This window comes from Lactuca serriola, chromosome 3 (genome assembly GCF_051521515.1).
Source record: "Lactuca serriola cultivar US96UC23 chromosome 3, Lser_US96UC23_V15, whole genome shotgun sequence".
Classification (NCBI taxonomy): Eukaryota; Viridiplantae; Streptophyta; class Magnoliopsida; order Asterales; family Asteraceae; genus Lactuca; species Lactuca serriola.
The window spans coordinates 147,541,752-147,558,112 of NC_136410.1; the positions used below are offsets into that span (position 1 = coordinate 147,541,752).

At 34.5% G+C, this 16,361-nt stretch overlaps 1 long non-coding RNA gene and 1 pseudogene across 2 annotated transcripts; one reads left to right on the forward strand and one right to left on the reverse strand.

Moving 5' to 3' along the window:
* Positions 1-3,884: 3,884 nt before the first annotated feature.
* Positions 3,885-15,577, reverse strand: LOC145095778 (geraniol 8-hydroxylase pseudogene; annotated as a pseudogene). The gene is made up of 3 exons (XR_013703722.1): positions 15,568-15,577; positions 11,856-12,512; positions 3,885-4,560 (listed from the first exon to the last, which is right to left on the reverse strand). The product of XR_013703722.1 is annotated as a geraniol 8-hydroxylase pseudogene (transcript).
* On the forward strand, positions 5,291-7,782 carry LOC145093248 (uncharacterized). Its single transcript, XR_013702798.1, has 3 exons — positions 5,291-5,846; positions 6,861-6,948; positions 7,607-7,782. It is a non-coding gene; the product is annotated as an uncharacterized LOC145093248 (long non-coding RNA).
* Positions 15,578-16,361: the final 784 nt, after the last annotated feature.

The window sequence follows — 16,361 nt, forward strand, 5'->3', positions numbered from 1 at the left end:
AACATCTTTTATTTTAATTTTTACACATTTTTAAAATCTAATATAGTTTTCAAGTTTTTGTATATTTCTTGTACTTGATTTTTATTCTAATTCCTTTTATAGTTTAATTAATAAAATTTTCATTCAAATATATACAATTCATAGTTAATCTTCCTATTCTAATAAATGAATAAATTTATTTTCGTATTGACAAGTGTCATAATATAAAAATTATCATTAATATTATATGTCACCTATCATGCCACATATCAACATATTAATTCACTTTTTCAAATTTTAAATTTTAAATTTCTCACTGTATTTAAATTTTACACTCTAATTATATTAAATTAATAACAGTAAAATAAAAAATAAAATACAATTAATATATATTATCAAGTGATATAATTTCATGTATTCATTTAAATAAATGATTATAATTTTATATAACTAAAAAAGTATCTCTTAATTAATAATTTATTTAAAACAATTTATTTGAAATAGTTGATTAATAATTTTAAGTTTTTACTATGAAAGTTTAATCAATTCTATAATTGTGGTTCTCATAGGTTATAAACTAATACATAATAAATAAATCATACAAGGATATTTATATTTTAACTTTGAAAAGGACAACGAGAATTCATTGCAACAAATAATTAATTTTACACATTTTTTTTTCTAGATTTATGTATTTAAGAATAACATAAATTTTTCAAAAGAGCAACACTAAATATTATCCACAAAATTGTTATTATATTTTCTCCTTTACCTCTCATATTTCTAATTTTTTTCAATAAATGAAAAACATTCATACTATATTTTTCTTTTTCTTTTTTCAAAAAACATCATTTTTCAAGATTTTTTTATAGCATACACCTTAATTTGTGAATGGTAATTAGTTTTTTCACCTCTTAGTTACTTATGACAAATGTTAACCATTGTTTCTGCAATGTATGATTAATATTTCACTGTCAATGCATATGTACTTGTTATATGTCTTGTGGAGTTGACATTTTTTCTTGGTAAAATTACATTTATGCCATTTCTTTATTGTAATAAGTAAAATGAAGTTTAAAGTGGAGACTGGAGAGGCATTATAGTAATTTATTAATACAGGTTGAAAACTATTTTGCAACCGAATTGAACATACACCGAAGAAGTTACACAACAAGAAAAGGATTTAAAGCCTTTGAACAACTAAAACATTCCATTCTACAATTCGACCTTACTATTTAGGTATTTTTTTTAGTATTCTTTTGGGCTAATTCCGGAAAAATAGCAACCTATTTTATCCTTTTTTTTAACAATATAAGAAATTTATATTTTTTAGTCTATAATAGCAAACACATACAAACTTGCTCCAATGCTCGAGCGTTTTCACTAGTTTACATAAAAGGTCTATGTGTATTTTTTTTACATAAAAATGGTCAGCGCCTATAAAAAATTTAGTAGGACAAAATAAATGAATTCTGAACCTAAATTTTGTCAAAAAGAGAGACTTGTACTTTTCATACTAGATCCCAATATATTTGATTCTTTCTTTTAAAATTTCGTATGATTTGAATCTTTCACTTTGTATTTTTCTTATTTGGAAGAAAGATTATTTTATTACAAGTGTATTTAATCGTTACAAGATAATGATTAAATTGAGAAGTTTCTAAAACTCGATTGTTGGTTCAAAAGGTTTAGTATGTGTATGAGTGAAGTAATGATAATCACCGTTATAGAATGTTGTATGCACCACCTTCAAAGTAAACATAAGTAGATACATGCGTCATCACAGAAACCGGAAAAAAGCAATTTCTCGTAATTATAATTAAAATAAAAAAAAATAAAAAAAATAAAAATAATAAAAAAAACCTTGTAGTGGATATGAAAATGATTAGAAAGTGACGTGTTATTGGGGAAAACCCAATAATAGTTTTAGACATGTGTTAAAAACCAATTAAACATAATGTACTTAAGCATATAGTTGAAAGTTTCTTATATACAATAAAGATATATAAATAAACATAAAGTTGAAACCAGCTCCTTAAACTCTTTAACGGAATCCACATAGGGATCGGTTAAATCCTTGGAGAAAAACATGTTAGATAGAAGATTCAGGGTGATTCTGAATGTATCTCGGTTGATGTTGACTAAATCTCCGGAGTGGCTAGCTTTTCGGCAGTATGCCACGAGTTCTTGTACTTTCTGGTTCCGTCACTGTTGGTTATGTTGGTGATTTGTTTCACTAATGTGATTTAAGTGTAATGGGATTACTTTTGTTGACCAAAAATGATCTTGATAAATATTAAACAAGTAAGGAAGGTGTGGAGTGCACACTTGTTTAAATTTATTTAAGATTAAAAGTAGACTGTCATTTAGGGGCGAAGCCCCTGAACGAACGGGAGTTCGGGGACAACGCCCCTGGGAGCGGGGTCTAAGGGGCAGAGCCCCTAGCTGGGATCGAGCTGCCAGGTCAGCGCGAAAATGCATCAGAAATCCAAATTTAGAATATTTGACCCATTTTGACTTGGTATTAATTCTTATAGAAAACACGGATTTATGACAGTTTGTTGACTGTTGCCAAACTGTTTTATGACAGTTTTGACAGTTTTCAGACAAAGAATGTATTTAACCGATTTTGGTCAGTTTTTTCTGGTACTTACGGAAATTCATATACTCATTCTCTGTTCTTTTCTCTTCTGAGTCTTATCCAATCAAAGATTAGGGAGTACCGCCTAATACTTTGATTTGATAGTGAAATCACAATTCTCAGAATTTCCAAGGCTATTTTATCCTTATTATCTTACAGGTTAACATCAAGGGAGTTACCGGAGAAAATGTTGGTGTTAAGGAACTTGCAAAGACTCCGCCATTGGGTAGTGACAAGGAGCCATGTCAAATTTTGAATGACCTTCTTTATTGTTGATTTTAAATATTTTAAGCACCGTTTCGAAAACGTTTATATCTCTTTCCCCGCTTTTTCGTTGACTCATCAAGTTTTTGTATGTCTCGTTGAACTTTGTAACCGTCTTGTTCATTTCAAGAAACTAGGTCGTACATTAGTGCATTGTATGGTACGCGACATGACTTATTTTGTTGAGAAACCGCTCGGTAATGCGTAGTAAAAAATCATCATTCGGTTGCATATTTTTATTCATGAGATTCTCGAAAATGTCGAACCATGATTCTGCTAATACTTTCTCTTCTTCTGGTGTCCATTGTTGAGGGGCTCATTTTTTAATCGTGTTTTTCCATTTCCACTTCCTTTGGGGTCAAACGGTATGAGATTAGGATTTGGGTTGCATTTCCCGAACAAACCTGATTTCCGGCTTGGTCAAGGATTGGTTTCCCGAATGTATTCAGGGGGAGGGAAAATTTATGGAATATAATTGGGCTAACAAGTGTCATAGTGTAATATGTTGATTAAGAATTTGTTGAGGTTAGGGTGGGGGAGAAAAATAAGGGTGGTCCATGGCACCATCGCACATTGGTTGTCGTGGTACTGCTATGGTGACACCACCTTCCATTATGTTGTACGGCTTATAGACCCACCGGCCTAACACATGTTCAAAATTACCATAGTAATGGTGGGATAAACAACTATTCAATCAGAAAAATGTCAAAGCTTTTTATTTTATGTCGCTGATGTTACACTTATCAAGTAAAATTAAATGTGAAAAAAGTAATTCATCTCACCACTTGGCATATTTCATTATATGATGTTATTTTATCTTTAAATTTCATCCAACTAAGTGTTATTTTTCATGATTTTCTATCCAATATTTATTGCTTAAAAGAAGCAGACAATGGTATGTGCCATTTGTCATCAAATTTATACTACATAGCTATACATGCATAACATATAATCTAGAAGAAATTAAAATGTAATTACATTACAATCCTTATTTACTTGATATGAGAATGACTATGATGGCTGATAAAAACATTAAAATAAAAGTAAAAGATATAAATACATAGAAATTAATTTATAGGAACCGGAAATACACAAAGAGGGTTTGCCTTTTGCAGGGTGATCCCATATTTCTCATTCATTTCCAATTCGTTATGTCCAAGTCCACCATCAAGCTTCCAATTAAAATTATTGAGTAATGATCCCAACATCACAGGAAGCACACGATTTGCAAGTGGTAAACAAGGACAAATTCTCCGTCCAGCACCAAAGGGAACTAGTTCAAAATCACGACCCCGAACATCAAGACTTGAAGTCAAAAACCTTTCTGGCTTGAATTTCATTGAGTCCTCCCAAAAGGTTGAGTCTCGTCCTATGGCCCATGAATTGACTAGCACTTGGATACCTTTTGGTATAATGTAGTCGTTGAGTTTGATCTCAGTATGATTTTTTCGTGGGATTAAGAAAGGGATTGGTGGATGAATCCGTAGGGTTTCTTTCAAGATGCATGCTAAGTAAGGAAACCTTAATATGTCAGATTCTTCTACCATCTTCCCTTTACCAATAACGTCTTTGAGCTCCTTTTGGGCTCTGGTCAAGGTGTATGGATTACATAGTATTTCTGTCATTGCCCATTCTAACGAGCTTGAAGTCGTATCGGTGCCAGCCGCAAACAAATCCTACAAACATATATAAATAATAACATATTAATTTTAGAAATGAGAAATAAAAATACTAAATCGAATTTTGGTAACAAATATTATTTGGAAACAATCAAATCGTATTATGAAATTTATTGCAATGTTGTTGGTAGAAGAGTTTAAAATTAGTGTACACATGTTTACTAATGGAGATTGATAGTGTCAAACTATTGTAACAAATTGAAAGTAAAGTTGAGTTAGAATTAGAACTTAAAGGAGTTGGTTATTGGGATTAGTTTTAAAATCAAACAGGAACCGAACCGGTTTGGAACTAGAATCGGATTTGTCATACTATATGAGCTGAGAACCAAACTTTCGGTGTTGGTAATGGTACTGATTTTTTGGTTATTTTTAGAACAAAATTAGTTTTTCTGATTCGCAACAATAATGATGTAACGCCCCGTTTATTTAAATAAATTAATATGTGAGTCCCAGACTAATGTGTGAAGAATTTTGATAGTTGGGGGTTGTTTAGTAAATTACAGAGTTTATTTGAGAAGAATTTTAGAAGTAAGGGTATGCTTGGTAATTATTAGGATTTAAATTGTAAAGATTTTGAAATAATGGGGGCTAATAGGTAAGTTTCGGATTTATACGGAAATGAATTTGGTGGGGAGGGACTAATCTTGGATAAAGGAACGGAAGTTTGAATGGACACGGGATATACCCGTATCCCTCCCCCCCCCCCCCCCCCCCCCCCCACATCGCATCTTCAACCCTAACCTAAGAAACCATTTCCAGCCGCCATGCGTGAGTTCCCAGCCGCCGCTTCCCCTCTTCTTGATGTTCCTACCAGGTGAAGCTGCTCGCCGGAGTTCCGCCAATATGCGACTGCCGGAGGCGTCGTGGGCATCAAAGGACCGCCAAAGACCAGGGAAAAACCCACCGTGTGCGTCCCCGTGCAAGTTATCTGCGATTATGAGGCCCTCTGTAAGACTGCTCGCCACTCACTCTTCTTCTTCTGTCTCACCTTCAGCCACACTGCCGATGTTGCTAGGGCTGCCCAGCACCGCCGCCAACTGCTACTGTTGCAGATGTTCTGTTGCATTAACGCCGCCATTGATCTGCTGCCGGCATGAACAAGGTTTATCGAGATAGGGCGATGGGACCCTTGGGAGAGACCAGAAGAGCTGAACGTGGTTGTTGTCATCGGAAGCCGTCGTTGCTGCTGTCGTATCTGCCTCTGTTGTCCGTCATTTCACGCCACTGCCACCCCAGCGGCTGTTTCTTTCCGTTGCCGACCTCCTCCCGTTGCACATCTCTAGGTGGGGGTTTGTTCAAGTTAGCATGATGTTGCTGCTAATTATGTTTCGTGTGTGTATGTGTAAGCTTAGCCGAAGATTGAGAGAAAAACCCACCATGGCCGCCGACCATGGTGGTTGATGCCCTGAAACCGTTTTCTGCCACCATCTCCCACCACCAGCCACCACAAGGTGGCTGTGTGTGTGTTTATGCTGTTTATGTGTGTGTGTGCTTATTTTTGGATAAAAACCTTGTAATTGTAATTAGCATGAATAATAAAATAATAGTAACCACCACCGCGAGCCGCCATCAACCACCACTACCTGAGGTGGTAATGGGTGGTGCCCCGCTAGCAAACCCTAATGGGCTTAGAGATTTGGTTTTGGGCCTATTGGGTCATGTTTGGGTGGAAACCCCTAATTATGAGTATTTGGGCCTTGGACTTATTTGGACCCACTCTTGGGCCATTGGGATTGGATTGTGAATCAAGCCCAAACTATTTCATGCCATTTATCTAATAGAATAAAGGACTTAATGGACTAAGTCCTTAATGGGCTAATTGAGCGAATACTGATATTTGAGAAATTATCAGGACACACACACAGGAATTATTTAATAAGTGAAATATTAAATAATAATCATTGACAGAAATTAATCTAAGCAATAATGGACTTAATGGATTAAGTCCTTAGTGGGTTAAGCCTTTAATGGGTTAAGTGAGAAACACTTAACCCTAATTATTATTTTATGAGAAACCCTAATTTTACTTGGGCTTTGTGTTGGGCCATCCAAGAATAATCAAATGGACTAGAGTAATTAGTTGGGCTTTGGGGTAAGGCCCATATGAAGGATTGGGCCCAATTTGGAAAGTTAGGCCATATGTTGGGCTTTAATCCCTAGTTGACTTTGGGCTTATGGATTGGGCCTTGGGCTTGGGTAAGCCAAGCTAGGGGTAATGTAGTAATTATCCAAAGTATGTATTTATAGTTATGTGTTAGAACCCAATTATTAATTGAGTGTTATTTTGGTGTTGACAGTTTGGGAATCTGTCATCTAGCAGCTGGGGTTGATTCTGCGGAACTTCAGCAGTGTGGGGTTGTGTCTACAGGACTTCAGCAGTGTGAGGTGAGTTTCCTTCCAGTAGGAACGGGTCTACGGCTACAATGCCGGGCCGTTTAGTTAGCAGTAGTTTCGGACTACAGTCCGATGCAGTAGTTTAGTATGCTTGGTGTCTTTATGATACAGACATAGTATGAGTTATGTGTTCCAGACTATGGTCCGATGCATTATGCGGTATATGTGTTTATATTATATGTTATGATTATGTTATGCTACGTTCAGTTAGTTCCGGACCTCGGTCCGATGCAGTAGTTAGAGTGCTTGATGTCTTTTTGATTCAAGCATGTTTTGTGTTATGTGTCCCGGACTCTGTTCCGATGCAGTATGCAATATATGTATTCATGATAGTTGATATGTTACGAGATGCTATGTTCAGTCAGTTCCGGACTTCGGTTCGATGCAGAGGGCAAGGCCCTGGTTAGTTTCCGAACTTCGGTCTGATGCAGTTTCCGAACTTCGGTCCGATGCAGTTAGTTCCGAAATTCGGTCTGATGCAGGGGACAAGGTCCCAGTCAGTTCCGGACTTCGGTCCGATGCAGTTTTCGGACTTCGGTCTGATGTAGTGGGCAAGGCCCAGTATGTGCTTTATATGTTATTGTATGGTATTTGGTAGTTTGGGGGAGCTCACTAAGCTTTGTGCTTACAGTTTTAGTTTTGGTTTCAGGTACTTAGTTTTCAAAAGAGGAGCTCGGGAAGATTGCAGTGCACACACCATTTGTTCAGCCTGGGGTGTTTATACTCTGATATATTTAACAGTTGTTATGATATTTTGAGATATGTAGTTTATGATTCTTATATGACGTTTGATGAATATGGTTTTATTACCGATTTAAAACGAAATTTTCAAACTGTGTTTATGGGATGTTTCAAATGAACTTTCAAAATGGAACCAATTTAGCACCATGAATATCAATAGACTTTCAAAATGGAAGTAATAATATCAATGCACTTTCAAAATAGAATCAAGAATAGCAATTTACTTTCAAAATGGAACCAAAATAGTAATGCATTTTCAAAATGGAACCATGAATAACAACACACTTTTAAAATGGAACCAAGAATAAAAATGTTGAAACAGAGAAAAAAAAAACGCAACAAATATAGGTTGTCTTCTGGGGTGTTTATATGATTCAATATCTAACAAAAATATGTCTTTTTTACATTCTAAAATGAATTACAAACACCAAATTACATGTTTGAAAAAAATTAAGTAATTCCGACTTAATATGAGTGAGTTATGTGTATTTTAAAAAATAGGACAAAAATAAAAAATAAAAAATGTTGAAATAGAAAAAAACAGAGCATTGATATTTATCTTTTGAGACTTGTAATTGTTTCAATATTCAATCAAAATATGTCTTTTTAGTCTAAAATCGAGGACAAACAACAAATCATATGTTGGAACAAAATCAAGTAACTCCAACTTCATATGAGTGATTTATGCTTATTTTAAAAAGCGGGACATAATAATAAAATATTTTGAAAGCATACAATCAACTGCATGGATGATGTCTTTTTAAATTCTCGATTCGGTTCCAGTTCAGGTTTTTGAATAGTATTTAGAGGACCAAACCGATCTTAAAACTAGGATCGAAAATTATTATTTTGCATAACCAAGAACCAAGCCGCTTGAAAATATAGGTCCAATTCTTGTTTTTCGGGTTCTTCCTATAACACCTAGTTCTCATGGTTTTCTAATTTCGGGACATCCATTTTGCATAACCAAGAATCGAACCACTTGAAAATACATGTCCAGTTCTTGTTTTTCCGATACTTCCTATAACATCAAGTTTCCGTGATGTTCTAATTTCGGGACATTGGGTCGGAAGTTGATCGAGTAAGGTCCTGGGCTTCAAAGGAATAGAGTCTAGAGCCTTTTGGATGTTGATAATTTTGGATTAAGTTACTAAAGCCCTCGATTTGTGCCTTGAAGCAAAAGGGTAAAATTAGAAATGTGATATTTCAAGGTTCTTGCATGAACTAAGGATTTTAGATTGATACGTTTTTAGTCAAAAGTAACTAGATAGATATGTGGGAATCGTTAATACCTTTTCGTGCATATAAAGATTGACGAAAATGGAGTTCAAACAAAGAAGTTATGACTGATTGAAGTTGAAATGGAAATTGGGAAATTTACCCGAGTGTAGGTGATGAATACATAACACAAATTTAATGACCTACGTTGAGCGTAGGTTCTGCTACGTTGATTGTAGCCGCTGTAGACCAAAACCCTAACCCTAAGGTTTTGAGCCATATTTAAGGGCTCTAACTTCTTGGTATCATTCCCATGACTAGCCTCAATCACCTCATATCATTCCTTGAGAAACCCTAGACTCCACTCGCGTGTTTTGATCCTTGGCATCTTTTGTGAGCTTATATTCCCCATTTGATGGTTGATTCTTGAAGGTCAATGTGTTTGTAAAGTGCATAGAAGAAGGGTTCATGTATAGATCCAACAAGGTTGCTTCATTCTTGGACCATTATGAGTAAAAAGCTTCTAAATTGCTCATCGGTTTCATAGATCTTTTTATTTATTATATTTTTCCCTTTTGGGTTCCTTGAGTTAGTATTTTGGGAGTTGAGATAACTCCAACAACTTTTGAGCTATATGGAACACTCTTGGGACTTGTTAGACTTGGTAAGTTATGCTTTGGTGCTTGTTCTTTAAGCCATGCAAGTTGTGTTAGCATTTTTTTTTTTCATTTTAGTGCTTAGAGTTTAGATCTTGCTTGATGAGAGTGTCTTAATGGGTAAAGTTGGAAAATTTATCCATTAAGACATTACAAAGGTCCATATTTGAAAGTTTGATGGATCAGCTGCTTAATAGAGTTTTTAGACTTCTGAGGCTATGCTAAGCGTAGCATCGTGTACGCTGAGTGTAGGAAGGCCCACTACGCTGAACGTAGAGCAGTATGCCATGCTGAGCATAGGTCAAGTGAGGGTTGACCGTTGACTTTTTCACCGATTTGACTTTTGGTCAACTTCATTGGGATTTAGTCTTGGATGGGCAAAATGGTCTTTTACGCCACGTAGGATTAGCTATGAACCAATACTTTTTGGAAGTTAGTTATTACCTTAATTGTTAGTTAGGGTTTTATTTTGTGTTTAGCATGAGGATACTTGATATCGTGTGCTCAAGTTTGTGGTTCATCTTGTCTTCTGATTGTGGTGAGTTTTCTCACTATACTTTATACTAAAGTATGTGTCCTTATATGTATGATGTTGTTATGATATAGTTTTCTGTTAGTCTGAAAGATCTGCTATGATTAATGGTGTTTGCGTGTTACTGTTTTGCTACATATGCCGATATAGTGTGGTAAGGTTGAGGCGGTACCGCTTCGTATTGTAGGCCAACAAACCCGGGAGCGGTCTAGCTTTATGTTGTAGGCTCGGTGGCAATCCAGTCTTATGTTGTAGGCCCGATGTGGGTAATCCAGTTATATGTTGTGGGCCCAATAAGGGCAATCAAGTCATAGGTTGTGGGCTCGGTGGAGGCAATCCAATTTTACGATGTGCATACATTGTATGTGTATTGTTGTATGAGGTATTTTGGGAACTCATTAAGCCCTGACTTATAATTATGGATTTAAATGTTTTCAGGTACTTATCGAATTGCGAATGAGAGACTATACATGCGCACATCAACAAATTTATGGTTAAAGATTATGCATCGTTTTGCTTATAACTCTGATTTTGAATTATGGTTTTTAAACAAATGGTTTGACTTAATGGAACTTTATAAAAATAGATGTTTATTCTATTTTAAAAATAAAAAATTTTATTCTAAAATTTGTGACGTTACACTTCCGCTCATCCCTAGTCAGTTACAATGATACTAAATAGTTGGTTTTGGTGAAAGACTAGGTATGCTTTTAATAAATTCTTTAAAAAATAAATTCACTTTCATCAATTCAAATAAAAAACTAAATTAAATGATTCTCAACATATGTATTGTTTTAACAAAACAAAAAAATATGAATATAAGTCTACATCACAAAGTTTTTAATAATAATAATAATAATAATAATAATAATAATAATAATAATAAATAAATAAATAAATAAGCATATAAAAGGTTGCTAACAAATATATAATTATTACAGTCATTGAAAAAGATCAAGACCTTGTAAATTTATAATTTCATTGAAAATTTCATTTGTGGCTTCAGAAGTTTTTTCAAATTTCTAATAGTTTTTAGTTTGAAAAAACTCCTTAGATCAACTTCAACAACTACACTAAGATTTTGAGATTTTGACATTATAATGAAGTTGTTACTTCAACCACATACTAACACTTTATACTAAAAACATATTAATTTAATATTTTAGTGATAAAATTATATTTTTTTTACTGTTTTTTCACTTATGTTATATATAATATGGGGCTTATATTAAAGTTCTTAATGTAATATTTGTAATTATTTATTATCTAGAAATTAGTTTTTGACATTTATATTAATTATCTAACAAATTACACACATAATTTTTTTTTTGGCAGTCAATAGTAGTACACCATTATGGTGTGTTATCGTACAAAATCACTAAAAAAGGTTTGGAAACCGGTTGTAGCAAAATTTGACACCAAATTATTATTTTGAAGACCATTGGAAATGGCTTAATAGCTATTACAAAAAAAAAAACTTTTTAGGACATCTCCGGAAAAGCTCTTAGTTGTCCAATGAAACAAATAGCACAGACAATAATAAAACAGTTATAAATTTAAAAAGAAAATGAAAAAAGAAAAAGAAAACATTTATAGTAAATTAGGAAAATAAAGAAAAAGTGTCATGTTTTTAGGGAAAACCCCAATAATAGTTTTAGTCTTTTAGACATGTGTTAAAGACCAATTTAACTTCTGGTAGTTGAAAGTTTAAACCAAGTCTGAAATACTAAGAAAAATAAATAAATACGTACCAAAAGCAAGCTCTTGATGCGTGTTCGATTCATCTGATCTGGATTCTCTTCACTGAATTTCAAACACTCGTTTAATACATCATCCTGATTCGATCTATTCCCCAACCTCTCTTCAATCAACTCCTCAAAAATCTCAAAAGCCTTCCCAATATAAAGAGTCAATCTCCTCCTGATCCCTTGTGGATCAATCTTCCTTAATTAACACCGGAAAAAAGTCCACAAGATTTGGCTTCCCGGCCTCCTCCATCATGTTTCCAACCAGCTCCTTAAACTCCTTACCGGAATCCTCATACGGGTCTGTTAAATCCTTGGAGAAAAATGTGTTGGATAGGAGATTCAGTGAGGTTCTGAAAGCAGCTCGGCTGATGTTGACTGAATCTCCGGAGTGGCTAGCTTTCCGGCAGTATGCCACCAGTTCTTGCACTTTCTGTCTGCGTAAGTGCTGGTTAGCATCAAGGGAGTTTCTAGAGAAGATGTTGGTGTTAAAGAACCTGCGGAGACTCCGCCACTGGGTGGCGACAGGGAGCCAGACCACAGAGTAAGTGGAATGGTTGTGGGCGGTGAGGGCGTCCGGGATATAGCGAGAGGAGAAAGCAAGGTCTTGGTTTTGGAGGACTCCATTAATGGTGGCAAGGACGTAGGTGTTGTTGGTTATGCCTGAGTTAAGTGTGTGATATGACCATATATATTGTTCTTTATAGTTAGGTCCCTTATAGTTACCTTGTTTTGCCCACGTTTTAGTTATTTGTTAATTCGAGATGCTTTTTTATACATATTTACAGTTTAAATTAATTGATTGCATAATTCCATCAACATGAATTAGCATATATAACTTATTATCTAAATTATTGTACCTCGCTAAAATCGCAACCTGTAGTAAATTTTTTGATATCAGGGCCCCACGATTATTTAAAAAGTAAACATATTTTTAGAATAACCTAAGGTTGTTTATACCTTTATCCAAGTATTAGACCATTGGATATCGTTGGTTTTATCCTCTATGAGTTTTTCTTAGAGTAATTTCATTAATGTTCACTATTTAGGTTAATTTGTATGTTTCGTCTCTAACTTATTTTTTTAACTCGGGTGGTCATTACTATTTGTTATTTTTACGCGCTTGGTCCATATCTTACCTAAAAATTCTATTTTGCCATTGATTTTTTAATTTATTTAAATACACACACCTCCCTCACCTTATTTATCCTATCAGTTTTTTCTATTTAAATAATACTCTTTTTAGGTAAGACGGAGACCAAACGCGTAACAAAAACAAATAGTAAGAATCAAGTCCGTACCAAAAAAGATGTGAGATGGTAAAAGAGAGTCAAATTACCCGACGCCACCCTCGTTGATACTTAAACGCAAACAGAAAGAAGCGTTTGACTTCCTGATCATGATTTTTTTTAAATGAGATTGTTTTTGGTTTTGTTTTAAAAATTGTGTAACACATGCTTTCCAGGTATGTTTAATTATTTATTTTATGGAAAATCAGAATGAGGGTTTTGGGAAGAAAATGACTCCGCGAACAGTTGTTGTTGGTCGTAGGGCATTCTAATAATTAAATCACGATGAGACTTAAGTGGTTCGCGACACATCCTAGCTACCAGCCCAAATCACAGACCTCAGGTTTGAATACTATTTAAAGGAACTAACTCTTAGAATTTTCTCTCTTATCAGAGTCCAGAATTTTCTCTCTTAGGTTAATTTGCATGTTTCGTCCCTAACTTATTTTTTTAACTCGGATGGTCTTTACTATTTGTTTTTTTAAGTGGTTGGTCCATATCTTACCTAAAAATTCTATTTTGTCATTGATTTTTTAATTTAGTTAAATACACACACCCCCTCGCCTTATCTACCCCATCAGTTTTTTCTATTTAAATAATAGTATTTTTAGGTAAGACAGAGACTAAACGCGTAACAAAAACAAATAGTAGGAACCAAGTCCGTAACAAAAAAGATGTGAGATGGTAAGAGAGAGTCGAGTTACCGGACGCCACCCTCGTTGATACTTAAACGCAAACAGAAAGAAGTGTTTGACTTCCTGATCATGATTTTTTTTAAATGAGGTTGTTTTTGGTTTTGTTTTAAAAATAGTGTAACACATGTTTTCCACAATGTTTTAAAAACCTGTTTGAACCGGCCGGTCGAACCGGTTGGACCGGGAACCGGGAGAGGAAGCGGTTCAACTATCGCCGATTTTATATTTATTTCTGAACCGGATTGAACCGGCTAGTTTTTAGAAAAAACCCGGTTGAACCGGTTAAATCTAATAAAACCACATGAAAAAGAACCATTTACATAATAAACTTTGGTGATTTTTTTCAAATCTATTTAGTTTTTTCTAAATAAAAACATATGGTAAATTTTATAAATTTTTTTGATGTGTTTGTATTCATCTAAAACTCTCTTTTGTTTCGGTATTATATTTTATTTTCATTTTGACGTATATGGATTGATGTTAAACACTAAAACTTATGCTTATGTGTTATTTTAATGTATTTGAATTTATCTACAAATTATTTTTATATGTATATTTAATGTTTGAACTTTTAAAATCAAATTCATAATTTATATATGTATGTATGTGTAGGAAAATAGAAAAACACATGAAAAATATAGAATCCGGGTTCACCCAGCGGTTGAACCGGGAACCGGTCACCATACCGGTTCAACTAGAAAACCGGTTTTTAAAACATTGTGTTTTCCGGGTATGTCCAATTATTTATTTTAATGAAAACCAGAATGAGGGTTTTAGGAAGAAAATGACTCCGCGAAGAGCTGTTGTTGGTCGCAGGGCATTCTAATAATTAAATCACGATGAGACTTAAGTGGTTCGCGACACGTCGTAGCTACCAGCCCAAATCATAGACCTCAGGTTTGAATATTATTTAAAGGAACTAACTCTTAGAATTTTCTCTCTTATCAGAGTCCAAAATTTTCTCTCTTAGGTTAATTTGCATGTTTCGTCCCTAACTTATTTTTTTAACTCGGGTGGTCCTTACTATTTGTTTTTTTTACGCGCTTGGTCCATATCTTACCTAAAAAAAATACTATTTTGCCATTGTTTTTTAATTTATTTAAATACACACCCCCTCACCTTATCTACCCCATCAGTTTTTTCTATTTAAATAATAGTCTTTTTAGGTAAGACAGAGACCAAATGCGTAACAAAAACAAATAGTAGGAACCAAGTCCGTAACAAAAAATATGTGAGATGGTAAGAGATTTGAGTTACCCTACGCCACCCTCGTTGATACTTAAACGCAAACAGAAAGAAGCATTTGACTTCCTGATCATGATTTTTTTAAATGAGGTTGTTTTTGGTTTTGTTTTAAAAATAGTGTAACACATGTTTTCCGGGTATGTTTAATTATTTATTTTATGGAAAATCAGAATGAGGGTTTTGGGAAGAAAATGACTCCGCGAACAACTGTTGTTGGTCGTAGGGCATTCTAATAATTAAATCACGACGAGACTTAAGTGGTTCGCGACACGTCATAGCTACCAGCCCAAATCATAGACCTCAGGTTTGAATACTATTTAAAGAAACTAACTCTTAGAATTTTCTCTCTTATCAGACTCCATTCTCTAGAAACCCTAAAGCAACAATCCCTAGCTTCCTCTCATCTATTCATGTGTTCTTGGTACCTTTGGTGTGAAACTTGAAGAAGAAGCTCGTGTATTTAGTGCAAATGATCCAGCTTGTACCAACCTTTTGCCATCCTATATTGCTCTATAAGTTGTAAAGTTTGAATCTTTATGACTCTATGCTGCCAGATATAGTGTTTTAAGCATCTTTAGTCATGTTCAGTTCCTTGTGCTTTGGAGTTTGGAAAACTCCGAGCTTGTGAGTTGTTTGAATAGTTCTTCTAGTCACAATGAGATGTGAAGAATATAACTTAGGCCCTTTTTGAATCATGCAAGGAAGCCTTAGTCTTTTTGCATATTTTTGGATCTAGGGCTAGTTTTTTACATGTTAGTGTTGGAGAATGATGCTCATAGTGACAATAAGTAGATAATAGTACTATATGTAAGGCCGAAAAATTTCAAACAAATTTTCATATTAAAAAAAACACTTTATTTCACAATATCATATAACTCATTGTTTCATATATTTGAACATAAGTAAAAATCCCAAGATCATAACATATAAATAAAACTCCGCGTGTGTGTGTACTGATCATGCCAGCGTCTTCCTGCGATCCTCACTAGTACCTGAAACACATAACACAAAACACTATAAGCACGAAGCTTAGTGAGTTCCCCAAAATACCACATATAACACATATTAGCCACTCAAGGCTATAACTCTTGTGGGCCCTTGGGCCCTAACTCTGCGGACCCCCTGGTCCTAGCTCTGTGGACCTTCTGGTCCTCACTCTGATATACTAACAGCATAAATCACATAGAAATAATGTAGTGCAAGACATCACATAGATAGCATACAAGATACTCTATCACATAACTCTGGTTACCTACTCAAGGTAAAGTATAGTGAGAAGACTC